Below are 18,927 nucleotides of genomic sequence, written 5' to 3'. Positions count from 1 at the left end.
AAGGCTGTTGTAAGAATAAACATAATCACTGACAACGCTTTGGGCTCCTTGGACGAAAAGTGGGATATTAATGTAATAAATACTGTAAATAAAGTATGTTATAGTTCGTTTCTTCTTTGTTCACTAGGTTTCTTATACTGTAATACAACCCCTGATACATGATGGCACTGCACTGTAAGACATCTTCACTAACGCTTATGTAAGAGTTCATGGCAAAACATTCTGTTAATTTTTCACAAAACCTATGTTTTAAAATAATATATGAAATGTAAATTCTAGCTGATTGCTTTCTTACTGTTGAGAAAAAAATGCAGAGTGGGGAAAATGGTCTTTAGTGGCTCAATATCTGTGGCACCATATTGAATATTTCATGGCACAGCCATGATTTGCTGAATGAAGCACTCCCTTAGCAATTTCAGCAAACATGTGCTGATCGTTCCTGAATGCCCTCATGCACTTGCACATGTGACAGCAGTGTCAAATGAAAACAATGCATGTGTTTTTAAATGCTGATTTCCTCCAAGTTTCATTTTATTTTATCAACAACCATAGAAGCTCCAAGGAGAAAAAGCCAGTGCCAATTTTTGAAGCCACTTGCTCTCTATTAATGTTGCAGGTGAAGCCTGTGTTCTCTGCCAGTGCTTTGCCTACTTCTGAAAGGAGCCTTTTTACAGTGTGTGAACAAGACTGGCCTTATATTACAAAGGGTTGACTCTTAATCGATTTAGTGGCTTTGTTACCATTTGAGGCATAGCAAAAAAGGATAGGAGATTAGGATTAGAAATCACTATGAAGGGATTAACATTTTATGAATTCAGCAAATGTCCTCATTGCTACTCCAAAATCTAATTCTCCATCCAAGAAGCCACCCATGGCATCTCTTCTTTGCTAAGCCTATTCATTTTAGCAAAGCAACAGTGGAAGAACATGTTAACGGAAATTTTACTAGTCTGCTGTAGATGCACATGTGTACATATAGCCAGGCACAAGAGCTGAAGTCTGAATCTCAGGCGTGAGCAAGGGGCACTATTATGTGCAGCCTATACTGAGTCTCAGTTTCCATCCTTAAAATGTTTCTGGCTCTCATTTAAAGCACTGGAGCTGGGGGGATGACAAAAAGCAGCATACAGACTAGTCTTGTGCTAGCATAAATGTGGTTGCAGTTGTGTAAGAATGTAGTGCATGGTTGCTGCACAAAGAATTCATCTCTGTTCAAAACTAGCTACTGCACTAGCACAGCCTCTTATTCAATCTCTTGCACAACATCTTGCACAGGCCTAGATATATGTAAATGGGGCACATCTTGCACCTCATTGCCCAAGCACATATATGTGCAAACAGAACTTGCACAACATTCATTTGGGTGGTTCCTCTTCTATCAGTGGTAACAGAACCTTGCAGAGCACCACAACCATAAAAAGCCCTTCTGCAAGTGGCACTGCTTGTGGTATAGTTCTGATCTGATTCTAAATATTGAACAAATTATATAGGGCAGCTCCAGACGTTGCATGGAATTTTGGTAGCAACCAGGCTCCATGCAGCCTCCCTTAGCTTGGGAAGTGTGCACTCCTCCTTCCATCCCCATGTGAGTGACTGTAGTGGGCAGCCAGCCAGCACTGATAGAGTTAACTGGAAAAAGCAGTTGACCTTGATTGACAGACTGGACACCCAATCAGTTAACCAGTTGGGTGGGTCTAAAGGGCTCCTGAGGGGACTTCTGGGAAGAAGAAGGTGTGCCCAGGGGAGGATGGGACTATGGAGTCTTGCCAAGTCCTCGCAGGGTGAGTTTTGCAAGTCCCGGGGGATGGGGTGGTGGTCAGAGTTTGCAAAGAGTTGGTCTCACCTAAGTCCTGGTGAGGACCAAGGGTAGGAAGCCAGGGCATATGGCGTGAGAAGCTTAGCTTAGAAGAAAATGTTTTAGGAAGACTTGCGTTAGAAGTTATTTCCCTTTGTGTGTGTTGCTTTGTATACCCAAGTATCTGCTTCTGGTAACTAACTACCTTTAAGCCTAGCCTAGTAACTGCTGACTTTAAGTGCCACCTGAGAACATCTGGGCGTTTTGAAAAGCTCTTGTAACCATTAAGCTAATTCTGTTTGCAACCAATATGCTGAAGCTTAAGATGGACTAGTTTTTCTGTAGAAAATTAATAAATTGTTTTTCTCTGTTTCACAAGCCCTCTTAGAGTATTTGACTGACTCTGGGAGGAGGGGGAGGGGAAGCCTCTAGTGCACACGGCCTCAAAAGGACTGTGAAGCCTGCTATTTCCTCACTTAAACATATATAAGTGGAACCACATTTTTTAAATATTTGCCTGCTAGTAAAGTGAAGAGAGAATACTGGAATTTTTAGTGTTCTGATTCCAGTCCATGGTAATCTCTGTTAATACAGGAATGCTTAGTGGCAGCAAGACAATCTACCAGAGATCCCCTGTTTAATTAAATAATAAACCCTGTCAGCATGCCAGGTAAATCTCAGTTAGGATTTGCCAAGATTGGTCGTGACATCTAAACCCACCACTTGTCTCAGCATATTCTAACCTATTTGCATCAGAAGACCAAGTGGATTTGAGGGCTCAGGTTTTCCGAAGCAAATAGGTTAGAAGAATATGCCAAGATTGGTGGGTTTGGATGTCATGACCAATCTTGGCATATCCTAACTGTGAAAGGAAGTTCTTGCGTGGGGATGGGAGGTGGGGAGTGCATGCTCCCAGGGCTGAGGGAGACTTCACAGCGCTTGGCTGATACCAACAAGATGACATACTTGCCATACATGAAAGGCCAGTGTCTCTGACTATCCGTAATAGCCCAGTATAGCCATTGTTAGTGGAAAAATTGGCCTACAAGATTATTATGGGGCAGAGGACATAAGGACACAAGAAATGCCTTGCTGGATCATCAGACCAAAAAGTCCACTTCTGTCCAGCATCCTGTTTCCAACATGGCCAGTCAGAAGTCTCTAAGAAACTGGCACATGGGCATGGAAACAACAGCCTTTCCATGTTCTTTGTCCCCAACACCTGGTATTCAGAGGCATATTCCCTCTCTACGTGGAGGCTCCATTTTAGCTCTCATGGCTAAATGCCATTAGTAGGCCTATTTTCTAGGACTTGGTTCAATCCCCTTTTAAAGCCATCTAAGCCAGTGGTTATCACCACACCCTGTGGCAGTGAATTCCACAAGTTAATTATAGACTGGTTCAGATGATACTTCATTAGCTGGCCCCGCCCCATCTGATAAGGAAGCAAGTGCTCCATGAGCCGAAAGTCCCCAGACCCCCCAAGTATGATGGCTCTGTTCCATAATTGCATGGGGGTGTGGTTCATCCAAACTGCCCCTTTGCACATGAGCCCTGACTCACTATAAAGCAGGTTGTGTTCATGCACCTTGTGTTCATGCCTCTGGAGTATATTTGTGGGCTTAAATAAGTGTAGATGGGGAGCACTGCTGATGGTCTTGTAGCCTCCCTATGGGCTCCTGAGTCACCAAATGGTGCAGTTACTGTGCTTTTGTTCCAGTTATTATATTATGATTTTAATCTGATACTTTAATTCCAGGATGAAAGATTAGGGAATAATCTCAACAATTTGTTACTGGTTTGTTTTAAGAAACCCAAATAAATGAAGAGAATGCAAATATTGCCCAACTTATATATTCAGGATGTTTAGACAAGGGAGGTGGTATTTGTCACAAAGGGAAGCATTCCTCTTGCTTGAATTGCTGCAGTAATCTTCTGTTATTTTAGCATGGTATTGATCTTGTTAATTGGTTCCTGCTCATCTCATTATGCACTGTAGAATAAATAGAGCATAATAATAGCTCCATTCTGGCATGAGAAGTTGTCTTTTCATTCTCAAAGCCTGTATTATCATATTTTTGGAGGGTACAGGAGGATTAAGTGCTGGCTTCAACAAAGTCGACTTATATAAGAAAACTGTCACATTCAGGCTAAAAAGATTTTTTTTCTTTATTGCAATTTGCAATAGATTAAACACATTACCATTCTCCTTTGATTAATTTCCTTTAAAAATGTATCAAGCAAAACAAACAGAAAAGGATTACTTTGGAAAGGCTGGGCATTGTATAAGATTTGGAGTAGAACTGAACGTGCAGGGGGACCTGGGGAACAGGCTGAATTTTATGCACTTCACATCTTTGGAGTAATATTGTATAAGTCAGAGGAAGTCAAGAAACAAACACCTGGGGTACAGCGTTGCTTTTGGCTCTGGAATGCACAGGAACCACAAGCAGAGAAAACAGCCACATGCCAGTTTTTGTAGATGAATGTCATACACCTGAAAATGTCAACTGAACTCGAAAATGAAAAATACTGTTTAAACTATGCATGCAAGTTAGATGCAAAACCCTAGCAACTCAATAAATCACAGTCGAGTGAGTTCTGTTAAACTGTTTCATCCCAAATTGGTCATTTCATTATACCAATGCATTGTAACCGTTCTTTTAAGAGCGGGTGTTATTCTTTGGATGCAGATAAAAACCATCACTGGCCATGAACACAGGGAAGTCTTTGAGGCGGATCTTATTAGGACTGAGCCTGGAATACTTTTTCCAATCACAGCCTCGGAACATGTGACCAGAAATGCCCCTTTCAGCATATGCAGAGTATATTTTTCCTACCACTAATGAACCATACATCATGTCCCAAGATCTGGGACCCTCTGAATTGGGAGACAAGGTGGACAGTTCAGAAAATGAGACAGGGTGGGACTCTCTGACTCAGATCCTAGGTGACCCCATGCCATCTTATCTCTCCCCCCCCGCCAGCCCGCCCCTCTACCACAACCTGAGGATGTGACCCTGCCTCATTTCAAGCTTAGAACAGTTCTTGCACTCTTAAGTAGTGGTTCCCCCATGCTGCTGGAGCCAGTGCTTAGAAAGCAAGCCCCTTTAAACAAGAGAGTCTTCCTTAGGGAAGGGATGGGATCAATCTACTGTAACTGGGTAGCTGCTATAAAAATGAGCAGTCAGCTCGAAGCAGCTGCTGGGGAAATATCCATGTTATTATGCTGTTGTACACAGCAATCCTGCTTGGAGCTAGCAGCAATCTGACCCCCTTTCCCTGGAGTTGTCTGAGGTCTGTGTCCCTTCAAGATCCCTGCCATTGCAGAGGCCCCATGGATACCATATTCCATACATATTGCAGATGATGTGGAAGGGTTCCCACATAGGACTCAATTCCAGGGAAGCCCCATTATGGAAATGGTCTGCTGTCTATGATGACTGGATGAGCTGGGTGCGGTTGGTCTTTCTCAGCTTTGTCCTTCAGGTTTCTTGATCCTGCAACAACCCTGCCTGGAGAGTCGGGGAGGTGGGGGGTTGCAGTACTCACGAGACCCTTCCCCTTTCCAGGTGCCCGGTCAGGCAATCTCAGAATGTTGAGGTTTGTCCTTGAGGGTGGGCCTCCGAGATGGGCTGGGGATGCCGGTGTACCAACCACCCGGTTGCACTTCAGTCTCCCTATCTGACCTGGAGAAGTGGTCTTGGAGGTGGCTTTGGGTTCCTCCAAGCTTATAGTCTTGGGGGACTTCAATGTCCACACTGAGGGCCCCCATGTAGGAGCAGCTCAGAATTTCATGGCCTCCATGGAAACCATAGGCCTATCTCAGCTGGTATCAGGCTCTACCCACCTGGAAGGACACACTCTGGATCTGGTTTTTGCTGACCAGGGAATAAATGATCTGGAGGTGGGGGAGTTTGAGATAACTCCCTTGTCATGGACAGATCATAATCTGGTGGGGTTTAGTTTGACTGCTTCATCTACTCTCTGCAAGGGTGGTGGACCAATTAAAATGGTCTGCCACCAGAGGCTTATGGATCTGCTCGGTTTCCAGACAGTCCTCGGGAATTTCCAGTGTCCAGAGCTGGCGACTTTGTCGAGGCTCTGCTGAATCTCTGGAACATGGAGACAGCCCGGGCTATAGGCACAGTCACTCCTAAATGCTCTCTCTGGCTTGGTGGAACCCATTCTGCTTCCTGGTTTTCTTTGGAGCTTAGGGTAATGAAACAACTTGGATGAAGGCTGGAATAATGCTGGAGGAAGAGTCATAATGAATCTGACAGAACATGGGCTAGAACCCATTTTAGGGACTACTCCATGGCTGTGGGGGTGGCGAAGAAACACTTTTTCTCTGCCTCCATTGCATCTGCTCAGTGCAGACCAATAGAGCTGATCTGTGTAGCAAAGTTATTGCTCCACACATCCCCCCAGGTAATGGGGGAGGAACCATCTACAGCCTGTTGTGATCAGTTTGCATGTCACTTTTCAGATAAAGTCACTCGCATCCGTGCTGATGCGCCAGGGTTTTGGTAGTTCCAGCAGATGTGCCTCGGGTATGGTATGGTATGGTATGGTATGGTATGGTATGGTATGGTATGGTATGGTATTTATTTATTTATTTTTCTTTATATACCACCTCTCCAAAAATGGCTCAGGGCAGGTACCATCTGGTCTTATTATGTTAAATACTTTTTGGTTAATACAGCCTGAGGATGTGGACAAGATTCTGGGCAGTGTGCAGGCAACATTTTGCACTCTTGACCCTTGCCCTTTGTGGCTAATAAAAACTGCCAGGGAGGGTACAGGAAGATGGTTGGAGGCTGTAATCAATGCCTCATTAAGGGAGGACAAGCTACCACCATGCCTCAAGGAGGCGATGGTAAGACCATTATTTTTAAAAAGCCCTCACTTGGTTCGTCTAACCTAGACAACTATAGACTAGTTTCTAACCTTCCCTTCTTGGGCAAGGTGATAAAGTGCTACAAAGGGTTTTGGATGATACAGATTATCTAGATCCTTTTAAATCTGGATTCTGTCCTGGATATAGGACTGAAATAGGGATGTGCATGAACCTGTTTGGAGGCCCTTTTATGGGCCTTTGAAAAGGTTTGAACACCTGGCCGATCAGCTGGTTCAAAGGCAGGGGGATAACTTTAAGGGTGGGGGAGGGTGCACTCTCCTCTCACTGTGTTTCCCCTGCCAGCGCTCTCTGTAAAAACGGTCCAGTGGGGTGGCAGAGTACGTCCCTGTCACCCTGTCTTCTCCTGTTATCGGAAGTAGCCCACATGTGTTTGCACAGTGTGCTCTTGTGTGCACACAATGCGCTCGCGCACATGTGCCAACATGTGCACGGGCTACTTCTGGTCCGAGGAGAGGATGGGGCAGCCGGGAGGGAGATATGTTGCTGTCCCACTGGACCTTTACAGAGAGCGCTGGCTGGGAAAACGTTGCGGGGGGAAAGTGCACCCTCACCCATCCTTAGAGTCACCCTTGCCTTATAACCGGCCCCTGCTGGTTCCGTGTACATCCCTAGGCTGAAACTGCCTTGATTGCTGTAATGGATGACCTAAGCTGGGAGCTTGACAGGGGGAGTGCATTCCTGTTGTTTCTGCTGAACCTCTCAGCAGCGTTTGATACCATCGACCATGGTATCCTTCTGGACTGCCTCTTGATTGGAGGCACTGCTTTGGAGTGGCTTCAATCCTTTCTTGAGGGAAGAGTTTGGAAGGTCCTGCAGGAAGACTACAATTTGGTTCCGTGGGCTTTGGCCTGTGGGGTCCCGCAGGGTTTGGTCTTTTCCTATATGAAACCAGTGGGAGAGGTCATCCAGGGACTTGGACTTTGTTGTCAGCTATATGTAGATGACACTTAGCTCTATCTCTCCTTGCCACCTGATTCTAGGAATGCAGTGGATGTCCTGAATCAGGGTCTGGAGGTAGTCATGGGTTGGATGTGGGCTAATATCCAATTCAGTTTGAGATTGAGTCCAGGCAAAATGGAGGTACTGTTGGTCACTAGGAGAGCCAATCAAGATGAGGAGATTCTACTGGTTCTGGATGGGGTTGCACTCCACTTGAAGGAGCAAGTGAACAGCTTGGGGGTAATGCTGGACTTGGCTCTGCTTTTGGAAGCTCAGGTGGAGATGGTGATCAGGGGTGCCTTTGCACAGCTTTGGGTAGTGTGCCAGCTGCGTTGCTTTCTCAAGAAGGCAGATCTGGCCACTGTTGCCCACGCCTTAGTCACATCATGGCTGTATTACTGTAACACGCTCTACTGTATGTGGAGCTGTCCTTGAAGAATATTTGGAAACTGCAACAAGTGCAAAATGCGGCAGCTAGGATGTTATCCGGAGCTGCCCACTGGGACCATATCACTCCCATTTTGAAAGAGCTGCAATGGCTGCCTATCTATTTCTGGGTTTTGACCTTTAAAGCCCTTAATGGTTTGGGCCCTGGATACGCAAGGGACTGCTTGCTCCCAACGGTTTCTGCCCACTTGACACGGTCATCAGAGGGGCCCTGCTCCATGTGCTGACAATGAGGGAGGCTTGCCTGTTGTGAATGTGGGACAGGGCCCTCTCAGTCATTGCCCCTATACTTTGGAATGCTCTCCTGGTGGGCCTCCGCTCCCCAGTCTCCATCACAGTTTTAGAAAGCAAGTAAAATCTTAGCTTTTTACCCAGGCTTATGAATGAGTCTGTATTCAACCAAAGAAAACCGCATGGCTCTGTGGTCACCAGGAGTCAACACTGACTCGAGGGCACAACTTTACTTTTGTTTGCTGCTGCTTTGTATCTTATGGTTATATTGTACATGTTTTTTTAAACTTTTAATTAGATTTGTATTTTTATATTCCATTTTAATTCTTATTGTGTAGTTTTAATGGTTTTATATTGGTTTTTAAATGTTTTCTAAACCACCTTGAGATTATTTTAATGAAAGGCAGTATAAAAATTTGACAATAATAAATAAATAAATAACCCTTTTCGAACAAGCATGTTGAATGTGACTGGCTAAAAGCCTCAAAGCATGTCATGTTCTCCTTAAGATTCTGCATGTTTCTGCCCCTTGTGGCACCTTATTGCACTGCAGCAGGCTTTTAGGTCTGGCCAGGCCGTGCCCATGGATCAACCACTGACTCCACCTGTAGCAGGAAGAGACTAAAACACTTCCTGTCTGAAGCAGGCCTTGCCTTAGTATCAAGGTTGCCTTGTTAGTGGCTTGTTTGCTCTTCCTTACTTCACTTATCTGTCTATTCGGCTTGACATCCGGCTGTCAATTCAACGTTGATTCCTGAATGTCTGCTTGGCTTGACCTTGGGCATGTCCCCCATCTCTGGTTACGTTTGATCCCCAAGTCCCATCGGGTTGTCTGGCTCCTCTGTTCCTGCTGAACTCTGTACTGCTTAGCTGCCCCTGCCCATGGCTGAGCCCTGACAAAGCACTTCATTAGGACATCGGCCTTTTCATTTATGTTGTTTGCAGTAGAGCAATCTTTTTGGAATTTGAATGTGATGATCAAAACTGTTTCTGCACAGTGGTACTCCATGTAGCGGAGATGATGGGGAACAGTAGTGTTTGAAAACAGCTCTCTACCTCCCATATCGTGTGAACATTTTCCATGTTGTTATATATCCTGCTATGTTTTTTTTCTCTAAGGATGTAACTAATCCCAAATCAAGTCCCAGTTCAAAGTGAATAGCATGATATTGAGTCCACATAGAATTGGGTGAGCTGGGCCATATATACTGTATTTACCTGAATCCAAGATTAGCCCCCCCCCCCCAATTCTTTGATGTTAGAAACTGGGGGGTCAACTTGAATTCAGTCTCCTCTTCCTTTTAGATAAATATAGGTATATCCTCTATTTCACCTCTGTTTTCAAGGGGGCTGTCTTAAATTCAGGGTTCTTTTTATTTGGGTAAATACAGTATTGGGTGGCATATAGTATGACATTTTGATCCTACTATTCCTCCAGGGTGTACAAGATCATGAACATAGAATCTTGCTGTGGTTTCCCATCCAAGGTCTGACTGGATCCTGGATGGGAAACTGTTATATAGACAAAGCTGCTGTATAACACCTTCAGAGCATGCCTTCAACATGGGGAGAAGCATAAAGCCAGGCTTCTGAAGGAATAGCCATTCAAAATAAATGTTTAAAATGCACATCTAACTTGACCTTCACACAGTTACCCTGGATCAGCAGTTTTCTTCCTTATATGTTTAACTCAGGACAGAATCCAACTAGGCATGAAAAACAAACAGATCTACTGCTCAGCTGTCCTCACATGGAAAAACCCACACAGGATATACAGGCAAAGAAGAAATCTGAGGTAGATTAGCAGCATATATCTGCATGTGGAAATAGACACAATGGTAGTGTAATGTGAATAGCCAGCATATTTTCTCAGATTGGCATTTTAGTGCACAGGCAAATGCATATCTTTATCAAACTACTATGTGCAATGGGTTTTTGAATGGAGGCATATCTGGATTGATCCCCATAATAATTGGTTAGTCATCTTTCTATATTCCATTGGTTGCATCTCTGCCTTTTAGCACAGCTGCATGTGGAAAAACAATAGTATTGAGCAGGAAATGACAGTTCCACAACCTGAATAAGGCATTGTCCATAAATGATGCTAGGAATGCTGCTTAATCTGGAGTGAGTTGCTTGTTGGTGTCATTAATTTATATGAGAATATCCATTATCCTGAAATCAAACAACCAAGACACAGGAAATGCAGAAACTAATGTAAGTGTTGCTTGTGGAAACAGATGAAGATGATTTCTGGTACATGTTATTCTTTCTCCCATCATGGGGAACGCTTCTTTGTATATGAATGTGCTATGGAGAGTGAGTATCATTAAAAAGTTTTGAAGAGCGAATATCACTCAGTGAAGTTTCTCAGTCACTTCTCCTGCAGTTCTATGAAGGATAGCCTTATCTGTTGATCAAGGTAACTTGGAGCTGGTAGATAATCGTATTATGCTGTGTGCATGGCACCCTCAAACTCTCACTGCTGGTTTCTGGATTATGTATATAGATTTTTTTTGACTAAAAAAAAACAGAACAGCTTTTTCGATGGAATACCTGTGTCACAGAGCTAAATCAACTGCAACATTTATAATATTACTATTTGATAGTCAGAGGAAGGTGAATAGATACTGTATAACAAACTTCTCAAATGTCTTATAGTAAAGTGAAAGCCAGCAAAAGAAACTGCAGCTAGTATCTGAAGATAGTCCAGTTTCTTACAAAGGAGAACAGAAGGTAGTTAATTCAGGTTCTTTAGCCTCTCAACAAATCTCAGGGAAATATATGTAAAAGCCATTTTTTTTAAAAGCTAAGCATTAAAATAGCTCTTGTTTCCAGGGCAGATTTTCAAAAGTGGCAGCTTTCTTCTTCTTCTTTGTCTTTTGAAATCTGGTCCATAACTCTTTTTGAACCAAAACAGTGTTTATATAAAGCATTATTTATTTATTTATTTTGCATTTATATACCGCTTTTCAGGAGAACCTCCCACAGCAGTTACAAAAAACGTAAATAAATAACATACTGAGCCACACGTTTACATGGGCCTTAGTCTCACTCCTTTCTTCTCTCCTCCCCTCTGGGCAAGATGGTGCCTGGTCGCTCTGTGGTGGCAGTTGGGGGAGGGAGGGGCCACTTCAGCTGGGACATGGCAGCTGGATGGTGGCAGCTCCCCAGCCTCTCCTCTCCTCTCCTCTCCTCAGAGCAAGGTGGCTCTTATTTATTTTCCATGTCAAGGCTAAAGTCCTAGGCATGCTTTCCTTCGAGTAAACGTTCTTGACTTACTTCCATAGATAGATAGATAGATAGATAGATAGGATTGGTCTGTACCGATGAGATGCTTATAAGAACTTCATACAAAAACCATAGATATCACCAATGGCTAACATACAGTGCAGCACATCATGATGGAAGACAGATGCATGTGCACAGCTTCTACCTCAGCTGAGAGTCCATCCTTGCTGCAAGTGTGGTGGGGCTTGTTGTGTGTACACTAAGGTGTGCGTAATCACTGCTATACTGCTACCGCCATTATTTCCAACAGTGGTGGTGCTACGGCAGGGTGATTATGGACACCCGATTCCAGTGAGCATGGGCTCTTGACTAGGGTGGAAGCCACACATGTGAGGCCTTCTTCCATGGGTGGCACGCTGCCCTGTACATTAGTATTACTAACATGCTGAACCCTTTCTCACGACCAGTGAGAAAGGGCAATAGGATTAGCAGGGAGGAAGCCTGAAGAGCTTACCTCCCTGTACACGAGCACTTTCCTCTCCTTGGGTGGGTAGATCTACTCCCCAGACAAACAATGGCTGCTGCCAGTAGCTCTGAGGGTCAGGGTGCTGGGATGCGTCACCCTGCCCCCTGGAGTTCCAATAATGCACCGTGCAAGTGTGGTGTGCACAGGAGCATAGGGAGGCTGGCGGTGGCCCATGTGCAGCCATCACTGTTGCCCCTAACCCCAACCCTGCGTCTGATGTCAGATGCAGGGCTCAGCTAGCCACACTGATGTCAGATGCAGGGGATGTGGTCTCCCTCCAAAACAGGGCTACACAGCCCTGTTTGGGACCGAAATAACGCCCCTGCATCTGACGTCAGACACAGGGGCGTGTCTGGGGCTGCGCTCGCGGCTCCTGATTGGTGGTGGCCCGGGTTCTTTGAACCTGCTCGCCCAATGGTGCCTCCACCCCTGGGTGTGCATTATTGCGATTCCCCCCCCTCCCCAAGTCTGCTAGCTGCAGCTGTGGCTGACGGAAGATCAGAAAAATGAGGTTAAGGGAGCGCTTGCTCCCTTAACCTCATTTAGAGGGAGGCTTCATAGGCGGGTTTGCTGCCATGTTGATGCTGGGATCAGGCCTGATCCCAGTGGTACATATGGGTGTGCAAAACTGGGCTGGGCTTCCTTAGCCTGGTTTTGCACGCATGTGTGAACAGCCTCACTATGGGGCTATTTTTATGATCACAAAAATCGGGCTAGGAAAATCCTAGCCTGGTTTTTGTGATCGTAAGAACCACCGGGCTCGCAGCCGAGCCCGGTGGTTCTGGAGCGGCTAACCCGCTCCTGTAGCCCGCCCCTTAGCCTGGGTTTGCGGAGAGAGCGCTCCGCAAACCCGGGCTATCTGCTCGTGAGTAGCCGCGCCACGGCTCCATGCCACGGCTACTTATGAGTAGACCCCCAGCTGAGAGGCTTAAAAGCAGCCTCCCGGCTTGGGGGTCTCCCCAGTATTTCCTGCACGCCTGCACAGGGCATACTGGGGCTTCCGGGGGCTGTGCAGCACCCGAGCTCCCCAGCCCCCGCCGGCTCCATCTCGGAGTCGGCCATCGTGTGGGCAGCCGATCCGGCTACCCAGGGCTCCCTGCCCACTCATGAGCCGGCTTAGCCCGCTCTTCCTGCTCACCCGTTAAAACCAGGTCTCACTGATCATGAGACCCGGTCCTGTGTGTTAAAATTGCTATTACTAATTTAAGCAGGTTTTTTTTTTTTTTTAACCATAGGCAAAAAGTAGACAAGTCGTTGTCTGCAAGCAGCTTATTATCTAAAAGCTGATCCATTTAAGTTCCCAGTAAAATGATTTTCTTTTCACCTATAGTGAAATAATTACTAGCTGAGGTAAGAAAAACAGTAAGCAATACTCTTGCTGACTCGGGAGGAGAACTGAATACCTGCAGCTGCAAGAGCTGTTTGTTGCCAACTTGACTCAGGGTGTTTATCTCAGCTAGCTAAAATATCCTTGTTCATACTCTAACAAACTCCAGGGCCACAAGAGGCAATTTTAAGAATACCCATTTTTTTAAAGTGTACAGAAATGTAATGCTTTAAAATGTAGCAAATAGTAAAAGGCAATTTATTTATTTTATAATTAAAATATGAAGATAAGAAATGAGAGGTGAAATTTAGCATTTGGAGCTGATTTCTTAAATGTTTATTTACTTCATCTGAACAGAACCTGTTGCCTGTTCATTGTTAGAGCAAAGGTATCAGAGTTTGTAGCTATATCTCTTTTGTTGTTCATTTACTACCATATTTGGTATCTGGAGCCATTTGGGAGAGAAAATAGACAAAATAGCTAATTTAAGTGTTTGGAAGGCCTAAGGGTACAGTTTAAGATTGGAGTGAAAGTTCAGGCAATTGCATTTAGAAGCTATATTGAGGACCATGTGCCTTGACACATTTCTAATCTATTGGGCTGAACTTTCAGGTAGTTTTGTAACACTGATTTATATATCCAACTAAAATAATTTAAGTTGAAAATGCGGACAGACCTTTGACTCTGTCAGCAGTATGTGTGTATGTATTTATTATATTTATACACTGCTGCAAATTTTAGTCTCTGGGCAGTTTACAGAAACAGAAAACAAATTAAAACAGAAATTAAAACCTTAACAAAATTTAGAACCACGAGTCTAGTTAAAAAGCTTGGGTGAATAATTGTGCCTTTAGAGACTTTCTAAAAGTTGTCAGAGATGGGGAGGCTCTTATTTCAGCCTCATTTTTAAAAATCCCTCATCCAGTACATCACTGCCTCCAGGCAGGCATTTACGGAGGTTATGCCTTCTCCTGATGATGTTGACATGAAGAAATAAAGTTGGGTGTCATTAATAGTTTGATGGTTTTTAATAGTTTTAACGTTGTTTTAAATTTTCAATTGTTGTAATGTTTCAAACTTTTTATTTGTTGTTTTTATTGTATTGTTGTAAACTGCCCAGAGACTTGCATTTTGGGTGTTATACAAATATGTTAAATAAATACATCAGCATACTGATAACACCCTGCACCAAATCTTCTGATGATCTCTCCCAGAAGTCTCATGTAGATGTTAAAGAGCATTAGAGACAGTATGGAGCCCTGGGGGATGACATTTAAAGTTCACTTTTAAAAGAACAACACTCTCTAAGTGACACTATCTGGAATCTGTCTGCAAGGTAGGAATGGAACCACTGCAAAGCAGTGCCTCCCACTCCTAACCTCCTCAGATGGTCCAGAAGGATACTATGGTTGATAGTATTGAAAGACACCAAGAGATCCAAACAGGCCAACAGAGTCACACTCCCTCTTTCAATTCCCTGTTGGATATCATCCATCAAGCTGACCAAAGCAATCTCTACCCCATAGTCCTCCTGAAAACGAGTTTGAAATGGTTCTAGATAATCAGCTTCCTCCAAGTCTGCCTGGAGCTGGGAGGCTACCACCCTCTCAATTACCTTGCCCAACCATGGAAGGTTGGAAACAGGCTTATAGTTTAACTTTGAGGGATCCAATGCAAGCTTCTTTAGAAGAGGTCTAATGATTGCCTCCTTAAGGCAAGGAGGCATCCTGCCCTCCCTCAGAGAAACATTTATGATTTCCACCAGGCTGTCTACAACAGCCTCCCTGCTAGATAGAACAAGCCATGTTGGACAAGGGTCAAGGGAACAAGTGGTAGGCCTGAGCATTCCGTGCAGCTTGTCCACATCCTCAGGAGTCACAAACTGAAACTGACGCAGTCGAACCACATAAGAGGAGTTGCTGGACACCTCCAGTTCAGACATTGAACTAATTGTGGAGTCTCCATCTAGGTCAGTCCGAATCCAAGAGATTTTATCTGTGAAAAACTCTTTAAACACATCACAGCGGGTCACGGATGACTCCAAATTCTGGTTAAATGAGGGGGAGCAGATACTAGTCCCCTCACAACCCTGAACAACACCACTGGACGTGAACTCACAGAGGCGATACGGGAAGAAAAGAACTGCCTCTTTGCAGCACATATTGCCTGAACATAGATCTTTAAATGTGCTCTATGTCGCAATCTGTTGGATTCGAGTCGAGTTTTTCTCCACTTGTGCTCTATTCACCTACCTTGCCGCTTCAGCCACCGTAGATCTTCCGTATACCAAAGGGCCAATTTTGAAGCTGGTCGGAGGGGACGCTTGGGAGCAATCGTGTATACTGACCTGGTGAGCAAGTTATTCTAATTCTCAACCAGGACATCAACAGGATCACCAGCAAAGCCAACATTGACTCCCTCCAAGGCTTCTTGGAATCTTACTGGATCCAATAACCTCTTCAGGCAGACCATTCTAATAGGTCCCTCGCCCCTACGGAGGTGGGAATTGGTTGTAAGTCCAACCTTAACCAGATCGTGGTCCATCCATGACAATGGGGAAATCACAGGAGTCCCCACCCATGGAACACCACCCTGATCAGAGTAAAAGACCAAATCAAGCATGTGATTTGCAATATGTGTCTTTCCAGAGATCACTTGGGATAGGCCCATAGTTGTTGTGGCCACTATGAACTCCTGAACTACCCCGGACAGATTGGTCCCGAAATGAACATTGAAGTCCCATTTGTTGTTTTCATTGTTTTGTTGTAAACCACCCAGAGACTTGCGGTTTGGGCAGTATATAAATGTGTTAAATATAAATATTGTGTATAGATAGATAGATAGATGGAAAGGTGGACTGCTGAGATTGATACTGGAGTCCCCCTAGAAGACAAAAGACTGGAAGACTAAGGTGAGAAAAGACTGGAATACATTGACGTAGCCCTCCCCTCACCTGGCATGTCCCTCTCCCACTGCCATATCACCCTCTGCCAAGGACAACCTAGACTAGAAGGGCCTCCTCCATGCTAACACCCTCCAGGCACATCCTCTGGAAAACACCATCTGACCAATAGAAAAAGATAAGAAGCTCACTCCTCTAAAACAGGCAATATTCCAACTATACCCCACCCCTTCTTGAAACTTAGACTATAGCAAAATAAAAATAAAAATCATTCTGTCTTCAAACATTCTGAGGAGGTGGGGTTATTGCACAACTGGTGCTGTATTGGGCCTAGTAGGAAGCTTGCGCTAATACTAGAATCTGTCTTTTTAAATTGTCTGGAAAGGCTTCAGTATCACTAAAGGAACAATGTAAACATAGGATCAGCACAGACAAACAACTTAAGAACTCTAGTCCCTGACCTTACTTGTTGTGCAGAATATGTAATATGGCTTCAGGAATTCTGGCACTGAAAAAGCATCCAGATATCCTCTTGTCAAGCACTCACATACAGAGGCAGGGAAATGCCTTGGGCAGTCCAGTAGCGATAAAACCAATAGTCTCACAGCAGAACAGGATGTCCTTCTTCAAAAACAAGTTACGCAGACAGGTAATGCAGAAGAGCTGGGAACTTTATAAATCAGACGGAGCATGGGGTTGGCCCTTTCTGTTAGCCCTGGGTCAAGAGGATTCTGGGCTGTTGTAGGGTCCCATCTTGAACTTGGTGCAGCAACTACAGTGATGCATGAAACAGGGAACCAGTGCTGGATCTTCACTGTCCTAGCTGAATCTACAAGCCCTGCAGACGGAATAGACTATGGCAGACGGCTCACTTTTAGGGGTGTGATTGTCATTTCTTTTTCTGATGGGTTGAAGGCTCCTTTTGCCTTCAAGAGCTGCATGCCACACAACAAAACCAAACCAGCCTGTGAAGTATTTCCTGTCACAGAGGTGAACAGGGCCAGAAGGCAGGGGTGGTGGTGGCGGCAATTGTCCCAGGCCTCACATAAGGAACGCCCCTTCCTCCAAAGTATGGTTCAATATTGGAAATGACTGGGGGCACTCAAATGAGTGTTCTGCCCCTGGGCCTTTCAGGCTCTTTAAAAGGCCCCGGATGTGAAAAGTGTACCATGTTCCCTTTTCATCTGTCATGAAGCTGAGGCCTTGCCATTATTACATAGGTGGCAGCTCTGTACTATGGGCCTCATCGGAACACTTGTTTGATTATGTAACTAGTTTCCCTGGTTTATGAAGAGAAGTGGCTTAATCACATTTGATCCCATAACAGTCATTTCAAAGGAGCTAGAGAATACATTGGCCACAATCCGAAATCTTGTATTCAGGAATGGTGCCTGTTTTTCATTAGAATGACCTTGGATTAAACAGTTTCAGGACTGCAGCCATTTCCCTGCCCCCCAAATGAGCCAGGTCTGATTTGCATATCAAAGGGTGGAAGCCCTGGCACTTCTGAAGTAGCAGGACTTCCATCAGTCAGGGTTTTCAAAGAAATCACATCTTTTATGCAATTCCCTAGAGAAAAGAGATACGTTTGTGTATGCAGTTCCTTGCAACTTTGCTGTAAAATATTATACAAGATAGAATTAAAATTCTCTCATTAAAGTGGTGCCCTGCCCTTTTTGAAATGACACAGCAGTTGAGGGGCACTCCAGGTTCCAAATTCAGGAATTGTATCTCACAAATGAGCCACCAATTGTCCATTATTCATAGCCTTCTCTCATTTTATCACATAAAATGATACCAGTAAACCCTTGAGTCTGAACTCAGAGGGAATGGGTGTAGTATGTATGGGTTCTACATAATCATTCATCTTTTTTTGATTATGTAGGTTCTACATAATCATTCATCTTGAATGGACAGAATGGGAAGTGTGTGTGTAGGTTCTACATAACCATTCATCTTTTTTGAGCCCTGTCATCACAAACTCTCTAAGCCAGAGCTGCACAATTTATACCCTAAAGCTATATTTGAACTACAACTCTCTCATAATCCTGAGCTACAGTGGCTAACAGGCAGGGATGATGGGATTTGTAGTCCAACCTCTGCAGGAGGGCTCTAAGCTGAGGTGGAAAGGAGCTCCCTTTAGCTGGACTTAAAATGTTGAATTGAAGAAAGGAACTTGGATATACAGCAATAATAAGTACTAGCTTAACCCGTGCAGAGCATCGGCGTGCTAGTACTTGATTGCTCCCCTTACCCGCTGCCACAGCCCCCCTCATCTCAGAGATCTCTCCACCCTCACCTGAGTCGCACTCCTGCTCCTCCTCCACCCCATTGCTTCCATCCCCGCTCACTCTTCTTGGTCACTACTCCATCCCCCTCACACTTCTTGGTCGCAGCTGGAGCATTGCTGGTGCCTACTGGCCAAGCTGCAGACCCAAATCCCCAGAGAGCCCCACACCCTCACCTGAGCCCCACTCCTGCTCCTCCCCATAGGGGCAACAGCAGCAGTGGCAGTTGACCGGGCCCTTCCTCCCTGCTGCCACCACCATGGCCGCTCATTCTCTTCAGGCTGCTGACAGGCCCAGGCCTGTCCCTTGCCTGCCTGCCT

The 18,927-nt window shown here is 44.8% G+C and overlaps 1 protein-coding gene across 2 annotated transcripts in view; it reads left to right on the top strand.

Moving 5' to 3' along the window:
• The first annotated feature begins 1,699 nt into the window (after positions 1 to 1,699).
• The window catches only part of LRRC3B (leucine rich repeat containing 3B), a 402,453-nt gene continuing 385,225 nt past the window's right edge, over positions 1,700 to 18,927 (top strand). The window contains exon 1 of one of the 2 annotated variants that reach the window (XM_053261534.1): positions 1,700 to 1,781. The gene's annotated coding sequence lies outside the window, so the exon portion shown is untranslated. Of the gene's footprint in view, positions 1,782 to 10,041; positions 10,129 to 18,927 lie in introns of those variants that run through there. The other variant, XM_053261536.1, reaches the window with a different exon arrangement.

Source organism: Hemicordylus capensis, chromosome 6 (genome assembly GCF_027244095.1).
Source record: "Hemicordylus capensis ecotype Gifberg chromosome 6, rHemCap1.1.pri, whole genome shotgun sequence".
NCBI lineage: Eukaryota > Metazoa > Chordata > Lepidosauria > Squamata > Cordylidae > Hemicordylus > Hemicordylus capensis.
This window is presented reverse-complemented; position numbering and strand designations above follow the sequence as displayed.